Genomic DNA, 17,739 nt, shown 5'->3' on the forward strand with positions numbered 1-17,739 from the left:
ACCTGTGCATCATGCTGTCACCCGGAGAGGAGCCCACAGACTCGCACGTGCACATAACAGAGATGTTGTTTAGCAGCTTGTCAGCAGCTGTAAATTGGCTGAGGAGCGGAGCTGTTTGCATTCTCCACGGGGCTTGAACTGAGAATTAAACAGCGGCAGCAACTGCAGCTGCTGCCTGGTGGAGCAAATCAATTCTCTGCCTCCCTCCCAGCCTGGGCTCTTTGCAGCATCAGCCACGTAGGACAACATTAGGCGGAGACCTTCGGGGCCGGCAGGAAAAGGCAGCGAGAGATCAGGGCAATTAACCTGAAGGGTCCCCAGGGGACTGAGGAAGAAGGAGAAGGGGGTAAAACTCAGGATCCGAGCCCTCCATCTGTCTGCACGCTGCTTTAATTGATCCGGGAGTCAATCAAACCTGCAGAAGCTCTTACTCAGCTCAGCTGAACTCAGCACAAAGCAAGCAAATAAAGGGCAAAAGGGCAGGGAGGGATCCTCCAGCAGCTCTGCCCATCGCGGATGAAAGGCCTGGCACGGGTAACAAATCACTCAGCAGATGGGGAAGGCAGGAGAACGCAGCACGCTCCCCGCTCACCAGCTGATTACAGGGTTTGCCGAGACCAGGTTTATGAAGACAAATCCAAATAATTCACCTCTGTACTCAATCTGGTGGGGAGCATTTGAGTACACAGCACCTTCCTTCAGGGATTAAACACCTTCAGAAAAGCATCCCAGCAGGGCTGGAGCTGCTGTCCCTGGGGTGGGGGGCACAGGCTCCCAGGGCCAAGGCTTTCAGCCTTCTCCTGACAGCCTCTGCTGTAGCCGCAGCCCTTTACCCTCTCTCCAGCCAGCTCCGGCGGCTGTTCCCCGGGCCAAAAGTAATTAGGAGGAATGGTTTGTAAAGGCGGGCCATCAATAACCCACCTTAAAACGGTGACGCGTGGGAGCCAGGCAGTCCATCACGAGGCAGTGACGGATCGCCCAGCCAGCCGACCACAGAGAGAGGAGTCCTCGGGCACATTAATCATCCCCAATCCCGGGATAACCCCGGAGACCTTGCCAAACATTAGCAACACTTGCCTTCATCCCTGCCCACTGCTTCTTGCCTTCCCCTTGCTATTTCTCATCGTTAATTTCCTTTTTTTATCCACCGTGCCAGCACTCCCACAGCACCTCCCCGGTCCCTTAGGTGAGCCAGAGATGTAGCTACAGATGGGAACGGTGCCCACAGCCCTATTTCCACACTATTGGGGTGCCCCAGAGCTCACCCTGCAGAAGCCCAGCACCGTGCTGGGATGCTGCCCTCCCCAGCGCCCCCCTCCCCGAGCATTCACCGCACGCACAAGCGTAATTAGCTCGGTGCGGTCGCCTTTTGCTCGGCAACATCTGTTTTGCATGGGCGAGGGAAAAGGAGGCAAGTGGTAAACATCATCTTCATTTTAGAAGGAAGACAAACATTAAAAGCCTCTGCACTGCCCTTTCCAAAGCCCTCTGGCTTTCTGATTTCTCTTCAGAAGACAATCCTGTTATTGCAACCAGCTCCGGGGAGCTGTTTTCTTGTGAGTGGTGCACATGCAGAGAAATTATGCTGCTCCTGAAGAGCTCTTACGTGCATAGAGATGCTCCGTCAATGCCCAGCCTGGATGATTAACCCCAGGCTTTGGCTCTCCCATTCAGGCTGAGATGCTCTGTGGAGGCGTCTGCTTTCCCCCTGCTTCAGGGAACAGAGCGTGAGACAGCTGCTTCCCTGCTTGCTCCTTCCCTCTTTACGGAAAGGTCAGTGCCAGCACTGCCCAAACTGCACGAGGCTTCCAGAGACTGCCAAACCCAGCTCATGGCAGGAGGTGGTGGGGGGGGGGACACGAGGCTGGCTGTCTTTCACAAAAGCTGCTTTGTCACCTTGTTTTCTAACCAGGAATGGAAAAACGCAGCTGGATAACAGCCTGCAAGCAATGCATCCCAATTTAAGGGGCTCAAGATGCGGTCAGAGAGGGGGGAAAAGCATCAGAGCATTGACTACAAGTGGGTTTTTTGCCTGGACATCTCTGGATCCAAGGGGATGCCTGCAAGGGAGAGGTATTTGGGCAGAAAGCAATTATCTGCACAGGTTGCCTCTGCCCAGGGGTTTGCCAATCCCCTCCGGCAAGGACCAGCCCCCAGCCAGGATGCAACCACGCTCTGTGCATCCCCACAGCGAATGCACATGGGACAGCCTCAAACCTGGCAACCTCTAGGCAGTAAGGACCCTTATAACTGAGGGTTATTGCAAGAGGAAAGGCCACAAAAAAAATGCAACAGGTCTGGCTGTGCCCCATGCACAACCTCCTCTCCTGGACCCGGAGCGGTTCGCAGAGCTCCCAACCTCCCAGGGAAGCATCAGGTTTAGAGATTACTCTGCGGCTAATTCCTTCCCAGAGGAAACATGTGCCTCGCTGAAATAAACAGCACATCAGCAGCTGATAGAAGCCTGTGTCCTGCAATGTGATTCCTATCGGGCTTAATCTCATTCCTCAGGCACCACGCAGCTCACATGTGCCTCCTCCCCAGCACAGGATGTCTGCAAACTCCTGCACAGCTCTGGCTTTGCTTTTTGGTGGGTCCATCTGCACAGAGAAGGCTTCTGGGGAGGTTGCAAGCTTTAAGCAAGGGGCTGGGTGAGGCAGGAGGTGATGGCTTGTATAAACCCCGGGCTGTTTGGCAGGATGCAGGGCAATGGGAAGATCAGCCCTGCTGGCTGGAAGCTCTGTGCATGCCTCTGACACGGGTGCTGGGAACATCTTGTTCCACCATCACTGGCTGACAAAGATCAGGCAGCATTAGAGGGGATCACTTGGCAGAGCGAGCCTTTGAAGCCCGGATTAGTACCAGTGGGTTATCTCCTCTCGGTTCTTAGGGCCGGGATGAGAGGAACAATCGGATCATTAGCAGCGCTCTCTAATTGTGCCGTGATGAAAGTAATCAGTGCCTGACTCCTCCTGAGCACCAGGAGCAGGGGACAGGCTGCTCCGCTCAGCTCCGTGCCCCCAGCACAGAGCAGCCCCAAGCAGCCTCTCTGCCCCCAGACTCCTGCGTGCCGAGCCACAGCCTGGTGTTATTCCTCCCCTTATTTACTTCTACCTAAAGAAGCAAAGCAGCTCTTCATCTCCATCCCAGTAGGAATCCTCAAAGGCAAAGAATGTGAGGAAGAAAGCGTTTCTTTTGTTGTAGCTACGCTTGGCACCAATCTTCTCTTTCAGGTGCTCCAGAGATTGATTTCTGCATCACCCGTCTCTCGCTCGGGTTTCTGGCCCTATAATACCACGGCACAAACTACAGACGGGTTACAGCAGTGCTCGATAGGAAACACCATTAGGGAGCGGGACGTGACAGCTGCTGCCTTCCTGCTGCCTGCAGCTGCTGCCTGCCACCCGGAGCATCTCCAGCAGCAGAGCCACAGCGAGATAAAAGTTACAAGGCTCGGAGCAAGGCAGCAACGCTGAGCTCCTGGTTCCTACAGCTGGGTGTGCTGATCCGCAGCGCTGCCCAGGCAGACAGCAGCTCCTCCTGCTCCTCTCCTTGGGCAGAACTGCAAGAGGCTAAGTCCAGTGGGTGGCTCAAGATGATATTTAAATAGAGAATGGGGATGTGCACGTCTGTGCCCACGCTGGATTTAATCTTATTAACAAGAAGCACGCAGTGGTATCCCCCTGCCAAAAGCTGCAGGGAAACCTGGGGTTATTTCAGCTCAGGACCACCCCAGTGACCCCAAGTGAGGCAGAGGCACTGGTGCCTGGCCCCATCTTCCACCAAAAGCAATCACAGACACCCAAACCATGCGACAATGCCACATCCAAGCCAGCACCCTGAGCACATCCAAAACCCGAGCCGAGATTCACCAGACGAATAAATCCATCCCTCGCCGAGCCTTGCCAAACCCCTCCATCCTCAAGCTGGGCACCTCTGGATTTCGGGAAGGATGGGAACAGTCCCAAAATAAGGATGGAGGAGCCAATTTCGCCCCTGAAGGATTCCCCAGGCAGAGGGAGGCTCCTGCACGACCGACTCCTGCCCCCTAGCGCTGCTGCAGCCCCCGAGGAGAAGGGAGAAAAATGGGGAGAAACGCCTCGGGTCGGGGCTTGGAGGAAAAAGCCTCCGAGGAGGCCAGGGAGGTCAGGCAGGGGGGGGCAGAGGTCGGAGGCAGGGGGTCTTTGTGCCGATGTGAAGTGATGTTGTACTGGGGGATGGAGAACAGGGGCTCTGTCTCTGGATGCTGCAGGATGCGACCCGAAGGCAGGGGCTGTCCTGACCCGGGTGCTCGTTTGATGTGGGGGCAAGATGTGCCTGGAGGAAAGCCAGACACCAGCCCCCGAGGCAGGACCCCAGTTTCTGCTCACCCCATAAGAGCCCTTATGTGGGGCTGGGACCAGGGAGGTCACAGACCCGGAGTGGGGAGGACCCTGCACACTCCTGCCCCCCTTCAGTGCCCCCTTTTCATGGGCACAGCTCCAGCTCTGTGGGCTTGTTGGCTGCAGCCCCCATCCACCTCCCATCCTCAAACCCTACAGGTCCGCTCACCTCTCCCCATCCACCCCAAACCCACCCAGACACCCCTTCCTCTAACCATGTAAATCCATCGGTCCCTCATCTGCAACGCATCACCCAGAGACACGTTGGAGAACCATGCTCACCGGGACAGGGGGCTGCACCCCTGCACCCCTCTAATCCCCCCATGAAGCTCCCAACCCGTGCTCTGTGCTGCTCGGCTCCTTCCCTCCTTGCTCCCCACCGCTGCCACCTTGGCAGAGCGTTTCTCCGAGTGCTTTCGCTGCGATAAGCAGAACTATTAGGCAAATTTGTTATTGACTGGTTCATATTAGACTACTTTTTTCATACTTTCATGGCAACACAACTAATAAAAAATGCACTTTCTGGATTTATGGGTTCGTAAAGCTGCTTTCGCATACCTCGGGGAATCAGGGGATTAGAGCTGTATTAAACATCTCCAGTGAAAATGCCACTCAGGTGAAAAAGGGGAGGGGAAGGGGGGGGAATTCAAGGGCAAGGAATAAGTGAGAGCAAACCTGGCAAAAATATGGTTTTAATATATTATCTAAAGAATAAAAAGCTCATAAAAAGTTATCGTCAGGCAGGAGGAATTCATAATATCACCACTTGTGAATTCTGCCTGGGAACTTCCTCCATGGATGAGAGTCATTAAGTTAAAGCAAGACGGCAACGTGCAGCCTACCTGGATGGAGGGAAGGAATTAAAGGGGGGTCATTAGCAGGAATCCTTCCTCCCTCCACAAATAAATGAACGCATATCAAAGGCAGGAGCTGTTTCCCATGGTGCTGGAGGGCCTCTGGGGGATCCAGGTCTGGGCTGGGAGAGGGAGCTGAGCGATGACCTTGCACAGCAATGACAAACTGCTTCAGGTGTCACCAGGGATTACCCAGAGCCGCAGCCTGTTTGAAGTCGGCATGACACCTTATCTCAGAAATTTTGTCTTGTACTTGAGATAATTTTGCTGGTGGAAGTTATCTAATTCCAAATATCTCAGACTTGTGGCCAAAAAAAAAAAAAAAAAGAAAAAGAAAAAAAAAAAAAAAAGAGGAAGCTGTTAAAGCCCTCTTTTTCTCTAAGCAATCACTTACTGAAAAGTCATCAATACTGAGGCATCTTCACAGAGCCTTTGATCCCAGCAAAACTACTCTTTCCACTCCAGTTAAAAAAAAAAAAAAAATGAAGCCATGCCTCTGTAGGTGATCTAATCATCAATTCCGAGGAGTTAGTCAGGATTTATGCTGATATGAGAGCGGAACCTACAGCGCTCACTACAAAGTGCTTTAGGATCTGTTACCAGCAGAGCTAAGCTATTAAGTTTCTTTATTTTTCAGTGAGATTTAGCAGAAGTTACTACTTTTTCAAGCCCTTTCAGGCCCGAATCTACCATGGGTGACACAGCCCCACTGTCCCTACCTCCGGAGCAGGGACCAGCCCCTGCGTTTCGGTGCTGTGTTTTCTCCTCCTTTCTTTGGCAAAAAGCCTTGGAGGAAGTTGCCCTCAGCAACCACTCGGTTTACAAACGCCACACACTCGAGACATCTGAATCAGGGGTATACATTGCCGTAATTAATCCTCTGGGGGCACTAATGGCATCAGCAGCGCTGCCGGCGTTCAGTCAGCTGCTGCTGAGCAGCCTGTGTTACCCACCCAACAAACATTTCACACCCAGCAAACATCCCGAGCCATGGGTGCACCTAAACCTGCCCCCACGTGGATGAGCACACAGGAATACATCCCAAAGCAGAGCCCTGTCCTGCACCCCATTTCAACCCAAATCGGCGTTTTTCTTCTCTTTTTCTCCATCTGGGGCAGTTGCAGACTGCATATCCCCAACACACCCATAGTTATATGAAAAAAATCACTGCTCCACCACCAGCACAGATGCACCCAGTGGCCGAAGGAGTTCTGTCTCTACAGCAACACTCCTTTCCCAGACTGATGCTCATCAAGCACCATTTTCCTCAGGCACCTCTGGATGCAGGTCCCTGAGGGTACCAATGCCATCATTTTATTGGGACATTTTCCCAGCCAGCGAGCGCCTCGACAGCTATTTGAGCACAGCCCTCCTCGCACGCCTGCGTGCACAGCTGGGTACTTGTGGAGCTTTCCAGAGGTGAGCTGAGGCTCAGCAGGCCCTTTACAGATCCCAGCTGGGCATCTTCCTTTGCCTTCACCTGCGAGAAGCACTGTCACAGCACTACAAAGGCTGTCCTAGCGAGCTGCAGGACGCAGCAGGACCGCCGGCCCCGCTGTGCACTGTGATCTCCCCAAGAGCCGCGGCTCCCCGCGTCCCGTGGATGAGAAGATTCCCTCGTTCTGTCTTTTTAGAGACAGAGCCAAAACAAAAGACCATATTGTGCTTAAACCCCACGGTATAATAAGCTCTATGATGATGAAAAGCGGAAAAAAACAGTAATATATGTGCTACCAGGTGAGAAACATCCTGTCTTAGCTCAGTTAATATCACTTATGTGTATGACAGCCCTATCATAGCAGCCACAATAAGATGAACGATAGCAAAGATCAGTAAATATTATCTTCCTCCTGCAGAAAGGGAGCGCGAGTCCCAGAAGCATTTAAGCAGTTTGCCAAGCCCCAAAAGAGAAAAACCTGATGCAGGATTAGCAAGAAGAGCTTCCCAGCGCACGCTACTGAATCCAGCTCCCTCCGCGCTCCCCCACCACACGGCTACAGCTCAGTTTTACAGCAGGGAAAGAGAGGCTCGAGCAGGGGGCTGCAACAGCCACCTACGTGGCTGCTGTCAAGGAGCATCGTGCTTTTTTTTTTTTTTTCCTCATGTATCTGCTCCCCAACCGCACATTAAGAAAGTCCTTGCCTGGCCCATCTGCAGGGACCAGATTGTGCAAAGGGAGGAGCCTCCCCCCATTGCTTCCAGGAGGGGCAGGCTGCTTAAATACCTCCTTTAAAGCTGATCCTGAGCTCAAGATCAAGAACTGCCATGCTTCAATGCCTGAATTTAAAGCTGATCCTGAGCTGGAGATCAAGAATTGCTTTGTCTTTATGTGCAGTCTTGCCCTGGTGGATTACTGAGAACTCAAAATGGTGCAAGGCTCTGCAGCAGTGCTTGAACACGGCAGCGTGCAAGCTGAGGTTGTCGTCCCCTGGCTGGTGCAGGCACTTTTTGGAGGTCACAGGAAGGGAACGGCCATGGCAGATGCACCGGAGCTATGGATTACACTAAGGGAGACTTTGTCAGCTGTTGGAAACAGGGATCTATTTTAATGGCACAGCGCTGTTTTACACAGAGCACCCAGCTCAAACACGTCAGTTATACATACACAGACACAAAACACAGTGGATTAAAAATCACTAGGGTATTGATTTTCATGTTCCAGGCCATAAAAGCCTATCTGGAATGGGAATTAATATCTCCCTGCCCAACTGTGCTGGTGTCAGGTGCGTTACAGTGCACAGGGGAAGGACCGGGTCCTGTCCCCAGCTCTGGCCACTGGTGGAGATGGTCCAAGACATCAGCCACTGCTCCGACATGGGGCAGCAACCCCCACGGCCGTATGCTTTTGTAAAAAAAAAAAAAACTTGGATTTGCAAAAACCCTGGTCTGCACATGGAGACAGGCAGAGAGCTCCCAGGCCTTTCACATGCTGGTGAGAAGCAGGCAAATGCCAAATGCAGCGATAAAAAGTGCAATATGCAAATAATTGTCATCAACTATAGGCAATCAGCCGTGCTGCCGCTCGTGCCACAATTCTGCTCAACTTCCAAAATAGTTTTCTCAAGTCTCTTATTTTCCTTCCACAATTACCTTTTCTTCCTGACAATCAGATACTTGCAAACTATCATCCGGAGGACTCGGGAAAGAGCTATGCTAAACGCAGGGTTGTAATAAGAGAAATTTCTTGTTAAAATATTACATTTCTTTTCAGGCATGTACAACGCCGCTGAGAAATTTTTTAATGCAGCAACACACGCAGTCCAGGATTACAGAGAATCAAATTCTGCTCTCCAGATTACCGTGGTATTGCCAGACAGAATCCCTCCGTGTCTATGTTCTGGTTTATAGCCCAATTACCCTGGTAATACCTTTCCTCTGGACACACATTTAACTGTTTCTTAAGCCTTAAAGTCATACAGCGCTGCGAGTAGGTAAAGACAATTCTATTTCAGGACTTTGGTAGCAACGTGCATTTTAAGCACAAGTCTTAAATGTTTTCTCACCAGATGGAGTTTGCTTGCATTGCCAGGTAGGAGGGTTTTACCGAGCATTATTTTAACTAACTCCGAGCCTATTTGAGTCCCTCACTGCTGTAAAACATGCTGCAGTTCCTTCCCACGCATCCCCCTCCTGCCTCAGTGGCAGGACCCAGCTGGGCACCACAACCCTGCCCCGAGCACAGCTGCAGGTGCGCTGACCAAGCATCCCTGGCACAACAGCAGCCACTTTGCTTGGGAGATGCATTTTCCTGCTGTTCTGCCTTCTTTTTCCTAAGCAGGCCAGTGAACAAGACCTGTGATTCAATGCCAATAGTGGAAATGAAAGCCCTTGTGGGTGTTAAACTTCCATCACTGTTCGCAAAACCAGGGAGTCGGAGCTATTTGCCACTGGGGGGTCAGTACAGAGGAGGGAGGGCTGGGCAGACCCAGAGGACAGCAGACTGAAGATAAAGACGATGGAAACTCCGACTGTCTCTGGTGACTGGCAGGGAACTTCCCCGAGCTTTGCAGAAGAGAGAGGACTTCTGCCTCCGGGAGCTCCCTTGGTCAGCCTCCCAGGCAGGAGGGGAGGCTCTGCTGGTTTCTTCTGGATTAAAAGGGCTGCTATTGCCTCCTGGAGGTGCCTGAACAACTGTGTTTAGAAACAGCCTCCCTCTGCCACACGTCTTTCCCCCTTCCTCTGCTTTCCAAAGGGAGGGAGAGGGCAGGCTGCTGATGTTCACCAAGCAGGGACTCGGCCTCCCTTTCAGAGGACGGCTGCCCACTAGTAGCTGTTGCTGGAGCCCAGCCTTTTTCCTACAGAAATTGTTCTGCCCGGTTTCGGTTACACTTCCCAAACCCTTTCATGCTTTTTGGGAGGATAACGCTCAAACTGCAGCAGCCCCGAGACTTCAAACCTTTGCCCCAGGATTTCAGCATGCCACACAAACGTGAGGGGGCAGCCAGCACTGCACAGAAAGCCATCCCAGGGATTTGAGCCCAAAGCATCCTTCAGCCACCGAGCAGAGCTCGTCCCTGTCCCAGCAGCTACCGCCAGGCTCCCAGGCACAGCCCGAGCAGAAGCAGAGCTCCACTGCCACGTGCTGCTTCAACCGAGCACTCATCCGAGTGCTGACAGATTGATGGGGCTGGAAAGGAGAGGTGTAGGAGCACCCAGAACGCAACATTGAGATATTAATACAAGGAATGTCATACTGGTAACTTTCTCATTATTTCCATGTTAGTGTAATTTCACGTAAACTTCTCACCAACACCGCTCCTGCCTGCCTCTACACTTGTTCTGAGCTGGTTCTGCCCCCCAGCGATGCTAATAATGGCTTCCGGATCATTTTTATTCATTTTGTGTGTTTCACTCACAGTACTTCATGTGACTTATGTATCCCCTGAAGCTCATATTTCTATTTGAATTGCAGGGCAAGTAGTGGGTTTTAACATTCTGACTGCACACACATTCTCCTCTCCCTCAAAATGAAAGATCATTTGAACTTTGAATTGCATTAGCATGACATTTTTCTACTAAATTACCCTGGCTGCACTCAGTCTGAAGAGAAAAACCCCCTTTTAACTTTGTGCAGGTTATGTGAACATCTAAACACCAGAGGCAATGCACGGGGGAGAGAAGAGGACAGGAAAGGCCTGCAGCACCGCTTGGCATCCTCGCCCCAGGAGAGGCAGAGGCCGTCTGTGAGTCCTCCAGGTCTGAGCCAGGGTTCACCAGGTCCCTTCCCAGGACAGACTGGGAGCATTGAGGTCTGAACATCACTCACCAGCAGCCCTGCTGCCAGCACAGCTGGGATGGATTCATTTCCACTCTCCGGGAAGAAAAGACAGGCTTCTGCAGACCACCCACACCCCTTGCACACTCCTCCTGGCCACTGCAGGATGACAAATGTAAGCACCACCGATATTTTGAGTCTCTTTTTAAAGCCCACTACACGGGCTGCATCTCCAGGGGTTAAAAAATAAGTAAATCCCTGCTCTCCCTGGGTTGCAGGATGCCAGATCCCAGAGACCTCCGTACACATAAGAAATGGGATGGGATCCAATACTCAGGGTAAGCTCCAGTCATTTTTAAGACAACCTCGTGCTATCAACAGGTGACCGATGTTTCAGGCCTGCAGAGACACTCCTGCTGCCTGTGCCCCCTCAGCTCACAGCCGGGTTTATCCCCCACCCACCAGTGGTTTGATGGAGCAATTCGCACATTTGCCTACCTCAGCTTGCACTGAGACCCTTTTTCACACCCAGCCGGGCTCCTCGCAGGGTGAGGCTCCTGGCTCTGCAGACCTCTGTCTCTCCCATTTACAGGCAATGCATTTCCATCTGAAGAGGAATTTAAAAACTATTAGTCAGGGAACATAGCAGATAGTAACTATAGCAATGCATCACTCACAGCATGGTAATTACACACCACCGGGTTGCCTGTAAAAGCTGGTCTACCTGGCAGAAAATGGCAGTAATCAGCCTATTGGCAGCAGACAATACAGCATCATTTGTAATTCTTATGGCTGCATGTTCTTCGTTTCACAGGGGCTGGATGCTAATCAATGAGTTGCCATGGTTACCCGACATCCACGGCCATCAATACACAATGAGATGCAAGGAAATTAGAGGGGCCTTCAGGCACCACTGCTGGGGGGACCCTGCTGGCTGTAGCCTCCCCCCCAACATCGTGCCAGGGGTTGGAAGCTCAGAGCTGGGGCAGATGGCCTGAGCTCTGCTCCTGGCTTCCCCTCGGTGACCGAAGTGACACAGCAGCAAGAAGCCAACTTTTTGTTCTGAACAAAGCCATCCTGCAGCCTCAGGCACTGAGGAGTGTCCCTAGGAGAGGATGAGGGTGGCAGAACCAAGGCACGACCATGGAAAGATGAGGGGTCCCTCCCAAGAAGGAGGAAGGCACAGCATCCATCCTGCAGCCTGAGGCTGGAAAACGGAGGAACAAAGACTAAGTGACATGGCCCACAAGGAATCAGGAGCAGCAGGCAGCACAGCCTGCCCTGCTGAATGCCAGCCCACAGATTTGGCCAAAGTCAGGAGTAAAACCTGCCCCAGCGTCAGAGGTGTTTCATCCGAGGCAGGCTCAAGTTCCCAGGAATAGCAAGGCTTTTTGCTAATAACCTAATTACTTTAATATGCAGCAGCATTAAAAAAAGAAAATGACATTTGAAGTTTGCAAAATGCAAGTAGAGTTATGAATCAATTCCTTCAACTGTTCTTATTAAAGTAATTAAATCACCTGTTGCGTGCTGGAATCTCCTGGGAAACCATGAGAGCTTTTCCTCCCTGGGGGCTCGTGGGGGGCTGCTGTGGGCACCCAGCACCCAAACACCTGCCTGGGGTGCTGCTGGCCACAGAGTGAGGGGTCCCGAGCCACACAGGAGCACCAGGGAGCCCCCTGCTCGGTGCAGCACCAGCCACGTGCCACTGAAGGGCCATCCAGGCTTTCTGAAGAAAGCCTCTCGATAGCAGCGAGCCTTTTCTGAAGGCACCGAAGGATTATCGCATGCGGCACCGCCTTTGTGTTCATGTACAGCCACACAAAGGGGATGCTGAGCCTCGGATGCTCATTCCGTTTGTCTCCGTTCCCTCTCTGCTCCAATGTGCAGGCACATCCACGGCGACTTAAAAGCATCCAGGGGGATTTCACAGGCCAGGCACACCACGTTTCCTGGATGAAATGAGATGAGCAGGGCAGCAACAACACTGAGGGGCAGCCTGCCTGCTGATTACAGGAGGACACGGGTCTGAGGACCAACAGGCCCTGGCCCAGCACTGGGAGAGCACAGAAAACATCCCGAGCAGATTGTAGGAGAAAAGAGATGCCACTGTAGTTTAAGGCTGGATGATCCCCTTTTACGTGCCATCGTTTCTGAGCTAATGTGAAGGACAAGCTCCAAGGAGCTGCTGGCCATGGGTTGGCAGGAGAAAAGCAGAGAGCAGAGCCTGGCACGGTGCTGCTTTACGAGCACCAAGCCCAAACCATGCACATGCAAAATGCAGGAGAGCTCGGGCTATTAGCAGCACTGCTCTCAGGTGGCTCTCAGCAGGCCCCCTGGCACAGAATGAGGTTTGTTGATGTGCAATAACACACACGGTAAACATAAATTTTAGTATGCACGAGAAGTAGGAACACAACCACTCAAGGAGAGGACCAGGATGGGCAGAAGGGAGCTGACTGGGCTGCTCACAGAGCCCCATCTGTGCCCACCATCCATAGGACCTCCCTTTCCCCTGGCTAAAATCGAGCCTTTCCCAGCTGCTCAGGGTTTCAGAAGGGACTTTCCTCCCCTCCCTTGCAGTGCTCCCTATAGGAACATAGGTCCCAGATCCCCAAAACTCTACAAAAATCAGAGCAGGATGGGAAGGCCAGCACCATCATTCAGACCTAAGCACATACCTGCTCCTGTTTGCTCATCCCACAGCCAATTCCCTCTGTACAGGAGCATTTTGGCTTTTTCCCCACGGCCTGAAGCATTTCCCCCCTGGGGGCTGTCCCTGCCTACCCCAGTGCCCACCCAGCCGGAAAGGGCACAGCCCCTCCCGCAGCTGGGGGCAAACAGCTTCTTCCTATATTTATTTTTATTGTTATTTTTATAGAGTGAGATTATTTCTTTAAAAAAAATGAAAAAAGTGGCAGTATAGGGACGCTTCCAAACAGCACCAGCAGCCTCTTGTGGGCACGGCGAGTCCTGCAGCAGGAGCCGGGGCTGCCTGCAGGGATCCAACCCAGGACAGACAGGGAAGGTTTGGGCAGGGAAAGGCGGTGCCCTCAGCTCCAGGTGTAAGATAAAACGAATAAAAATAAAGGTACAGAGCTAACAGAGTTCACAGGATGACTACATCATGAACCATCCGCGGGATGACTACATCATGCTCAGCGCACAGATGTGATACAATTAACCGGGAATTACACGTGAGAGACCTTGCATTAGAAGGGCTTCACCTGACAAAATCACCTGGTGACTAAGCAATGACAGCAGCTTTCCGACAAGCCCCCTCCCTCCCTGCTGCACTGCCTCAGCTGAGCACTGATTTAAGTCACTCGGTGCAGATAAGGCAGGCGATCTTGTCAGGAATCCCATTTTCCCCTCTGGTGTCTGCTGCTCAGGCACAGCCGTGATGTTATCTCTCAGCACGGACCACTGAAACCAGCTGCACCGCAGCCTGCTCGGGGCTTGCCAGGGACTTGCTCAAAGCACTGCCTTTAATTTGCCTCCTCTTATTAAGTACAGTATAGACGCAGCGAGAGGTGGCCCACAAGCACATTAAGGACTATGTAGATGAGAAGGGGGGGGGGGGAATATTTTGCCAAAACCATCCAAAGCCAAGAACTGGACCAAAGCCAGCAGCATAATCCCCTCATTTCACAGAGAGCACAGAATTGCTAAATCCCACTCCCTGTCCAGCCAAATCCTGCCTGTTCCCACCTCCACCACCCCACATCATGATCTTCTCAGTGTTGGCTCCCTAATTCGGCTCTTTAAGAAAGACAGACACTCTGAGAGGACAGATTGCTGCATGGCGAGCAGTATTTGGAGGTTTTAAGAAGGATCAGGTCATGGAGGAAGCCCAGACCTGGAGCTTCAGGAGCCCCAGCAGTGCCCTCACAGCATGGGGACAAGCCCAGCAAGGGGCCATGCCCACTCTGAGCCCAGTTTCTAGCAAAAGTCTCAGCTTTGCCCTCTGCCAGGGCTTCCCCACCATTTAGCAGCTGGAGGCACACAGCTGCCAAGCACAAGCAAGCAGGCCAAGCATCCCTCTTGCTCCAGAAACCTCACATCCCCCCTTGCTTTTCAGAAACAAACGGTCTCCTGAGTCAGAAGAGCAGCAGACCTTTTTCCAAGGGCATTTGGCATGGCCATTTCTCCCCCATCTCACAAATAAGACAGCCACCAGGCTCCAGGCTGGGCTGCAGACCACCTCTTGCAACACAGCTGTCCCACATCTCCCATCCCCATGCTTTAGGGAGCAGCCAGCAGGAGGGTTTGCATCACTCCTCCTTCATTTTTTTCTCTTTTCCTAAGCCCTCGGGTGGCTCTGTGCCTGGGGACCGCTCTGTCCTGCCCCAGGAGGAGCAAGCACAAAGCACACAATAATCCTACCCATCTGATTCAGTGCAGTCAGCTAACCCCAGGAGAGAACCCAAGCAGCAGCACACAGCGCCCGTGCATGCATGCACCTACCTGGGTCCGCAGACTGCCACAGCCCCTTGGGTTCCTGCTCATCCACCTGCAGCAAAAAACCCTCTTTGAGCCTTAGGAAACCCTTTTATGGGCTTCCCCCACCTGCTTGCACCACCCTCAGGTGCTCCCTAGGTGCCAGGAATCCACTAATTGCCTTCTGCTCCCAATTAACCCTTTCAGGTTTGCCTTGGGATACCCACACACCCGTGTCTCTGCTTTTGGGGGCATCCCTCCCAAAAAGCTGCTCGCACACAGAGGCCAATGCTGCTGTGACTGCTGGGGTGGGCTCGTGGGGGAAAAATGACCCTTCCTTACAACCTGTTGGGCCTCGAGACCAATATTTGGGCAAAGTTATCTTCAGTGGATGTACAAAGCCTGCCTCCACAGCCAGGCTTAGCTTAAATCAACGTCAAGCTGGTTTAAACTACTCTGGAGGAAAGAGAGAGAAGAATAGCTGCTTCGGGTCTTGTTCTGATTTAGTGAAACCAGTTTATATTTGTGTTTATGCAGGGCTTGCCTCAATAAATCCCTGGATTACTGCCTGCGTTTATAAGTGATTTAAGTTGGTTTAAGGGATTCTAGCCTGCGATAGTGTAGCCAAATTGGTAATTCACACCAGGGCAAAATAAATCAGCAAATGGCAGAGGAGGGCTCTTAGACCACGCTGACACTGATTTCCTGTGCTGCCTCCTGCTCCTCCCTGCTTCTCACGCACAGCCATGCCAATTCCCCGAACCGTCCCCGTGGGGCCTTTTAACCCAGTTCACACATCCTGCACTGGAGCTTGCACAGAGAGCTGGGGTTAACCGATGCCCAGAAAGTGCCGTGAAGCCCCCCAGGAGCCCAGCACAAGGCAGGACGCGGGGTCCAGCAGTGGGAGCAGGCAAGGGGGAATATTTGGGCACCAAAGGAGCATTCCTTTTGAATGCTCCAAGGGGAATTCCTATTCCCCTTGAACGATCTCTGCTATTGCCTCATCTCTGCTAAGGTCTGAGCACTCCTGAACCGGGACTGTGCTGGAGCAGAGACAAGGTCTGAGTCACGATTTAAAATAAAAACTTCTCTAAAAATACTTCCTGGCAGCGGCTCCCTGCAGCACGTGGCAAAGTAACCCCGCACCCTCCGGTCCCGACCCAAATCTCAGCCCAGGTGCTTTGGAGCTCCATTTCGTGGCAGGGCAAACACAGAGGGCATGGGAAGCCCCCTCCCCATGCCAATGCAGCTCCCAGCTCCAGGTCCCTCCCGGGCAGACCCCCCCTCGCTGCTGGGTGCCCCCGGCCCCGCTCGCCCTCCTGCCGAGGGTCTGACATCTCTGTGGGTCCGAGCCCTGCTGGGCTGCTCCCGCTGCTCTAATTGCATATCTGCGAGGTGGAGAGCTGCTGTAACCACAGCCCTGGCACGCTATAAAAGCAAACAGAGAGCCGTATGTGATCATTATGCAAAGGACTCGCTCCTTTATGGGGTTTGGATTATAGTTTGCAATATACGAAGCTAAACTGCAGAGTGCGTTTGGTTTTATGGGCGCCGTAAACCCAGGCGGCTGGGAGGGAGCGAGCGAGCCTGGCAGCAGCACGAGGGCATCTCATACCCATCGTGGGGCAAGTGGTGCCGGGAAAACCCCAAAATGGGGATTATGTCTGAACCCCTTTGCAAAAGGGCTTCCCAAGCAAGCACCCTGCCATGGCATGGGGTGAAGGAGCCTTGGGCAGCACCCCCAAAGGAGCCGCATGTCCCACCCTGGCTCATGTGCAGAGCCAAAGGGCAACAGGAGCGGAAAGGGCACAGCTTCCCTGTCTTTTTGGGGGGCTGAATATTCCCCAGGGCAGAGCCCAGGTGCCCAGGAGGCTGGGGAACCCCCCAGCTATGGAGGAGGGTGCCGGTGCTGTCAGCCCCCTCGCCCTGGCTGCAAATCTCCTCCTTTCTTGTGGTAATTGCCAGTGCTCCCACTGCCGTGAAAATCAAATTACTCGGCGCAGAGATAAGGGAGCCCCACGCTGGGGGGAGGACGGGGCGGGTGGGGGCCAGGGGCCGCGTGGCAGCTGGTTATCACAGGGATGCAGGGGAGAAAGGGATGGAAAATACAAGGGGAGCAGCTGGGGGTGAGGTGATTTTTGCAGCCTGCAGAGCGGGATATTGCTGGTTGGGGAAATAAGAGGACCTGCGTATAATCAGTTTTTTTCCTTGCTCCAGCTCTTTCACCACCTCTTCCTCCCCGCTAAATGCTGACACCTTCAGCCCGGTCTGAATCCCAGTCCTGGCCTTGAAGGATTTGATAAATATTTAAGCTAAATGCTTTCAGCTCGATACACGTACGGTGTGCGCTACGGCACCGAGGTGCGGGGGGATAGCCACTTCCACAGACGCCCTTTGCAGCCGGTCTGGGTTAATCATCGCGGCTTTGCCCTGGGAATTTTTAATTTAAGCAGCCCCTCGGCAAAGCAGGCACATATGTCTGCTCAGCCAGAGAGCAGCCGGCTGCTGCCGTGAGTTGCTCAAGGATCCCCCGTGGGAGAAGTCGTCTCCATCCGGCGGGCTCTGAGAACCCAGCCCGGGGATTTCGCACGCGGCTGCTCCACGGCTCCGACCACAGCCGCCCTTATCTCCAAACCCCCCCAGAGCACAGGAAACAAACAGAAACAAACCCAAATAATTTCCTTTCTCGTTTCCTTTCCCTCGGCCTGCCGGAGATGGGCAGCAGCTCTTGGGGCCTTTGGGAAGGAGCAAGGGAGCGTGGAGCAGCCGAGGTGCGCCTTCGCTCCCCACTCCTGGGAAACCCTGCCTGGGGTCAGGATTTGCCCTGAGCTTCTCCAGCTACAGAGGA

At 53.0% G+C, this 17,739-nt stretch overlaps 1 long non-coding RNA gene across 2 annotated transcripts; it reads right to left on the minus strand.

Annotated features, from left to right (window-relative positions):
- Window positions 1-5,056: 5,056 nt before the first annotated feature.
- Window positions 5,057-13,232, minus strand: LOC118177427. Of its 2 annotated transcripts, none has more exons than XR_004755793.1 (3): window positions 13,133-13,232; window positions 10,950-11,058; window positions 5,057-5,224 (listed from the first exon to the last, which is right to left on the minus strand). It is a non-coding gene; the product is annotated as an uncharacterized LOC118177427 (long non-coding RNA). The 2 variants fall into 2 exon arrangements; XR_004755794.1 differs by lacking the exon at window positions 5,057-5,224 and adding an exon at window positions 9,452-9,863.
- Between the last annotated feature and the right edge of the window lie 4,507 nt (window positions 13,233-17,739).

Source organism: Oxyura jamaicensis, chromosome 22, assembly GCF_011077185.1.
Source record: "Oxyura jamaicensis isolate SHBP4307 breed ruddy duck chromosome 22, BPBGC_Ojam_1.0, whole genome shotgun sequence".
NCBI lineage: Eukaryota > Metazoa > Chordata > Aves > Anseriformes > Anatidae > Oxyura > Oxyura jamaicensis.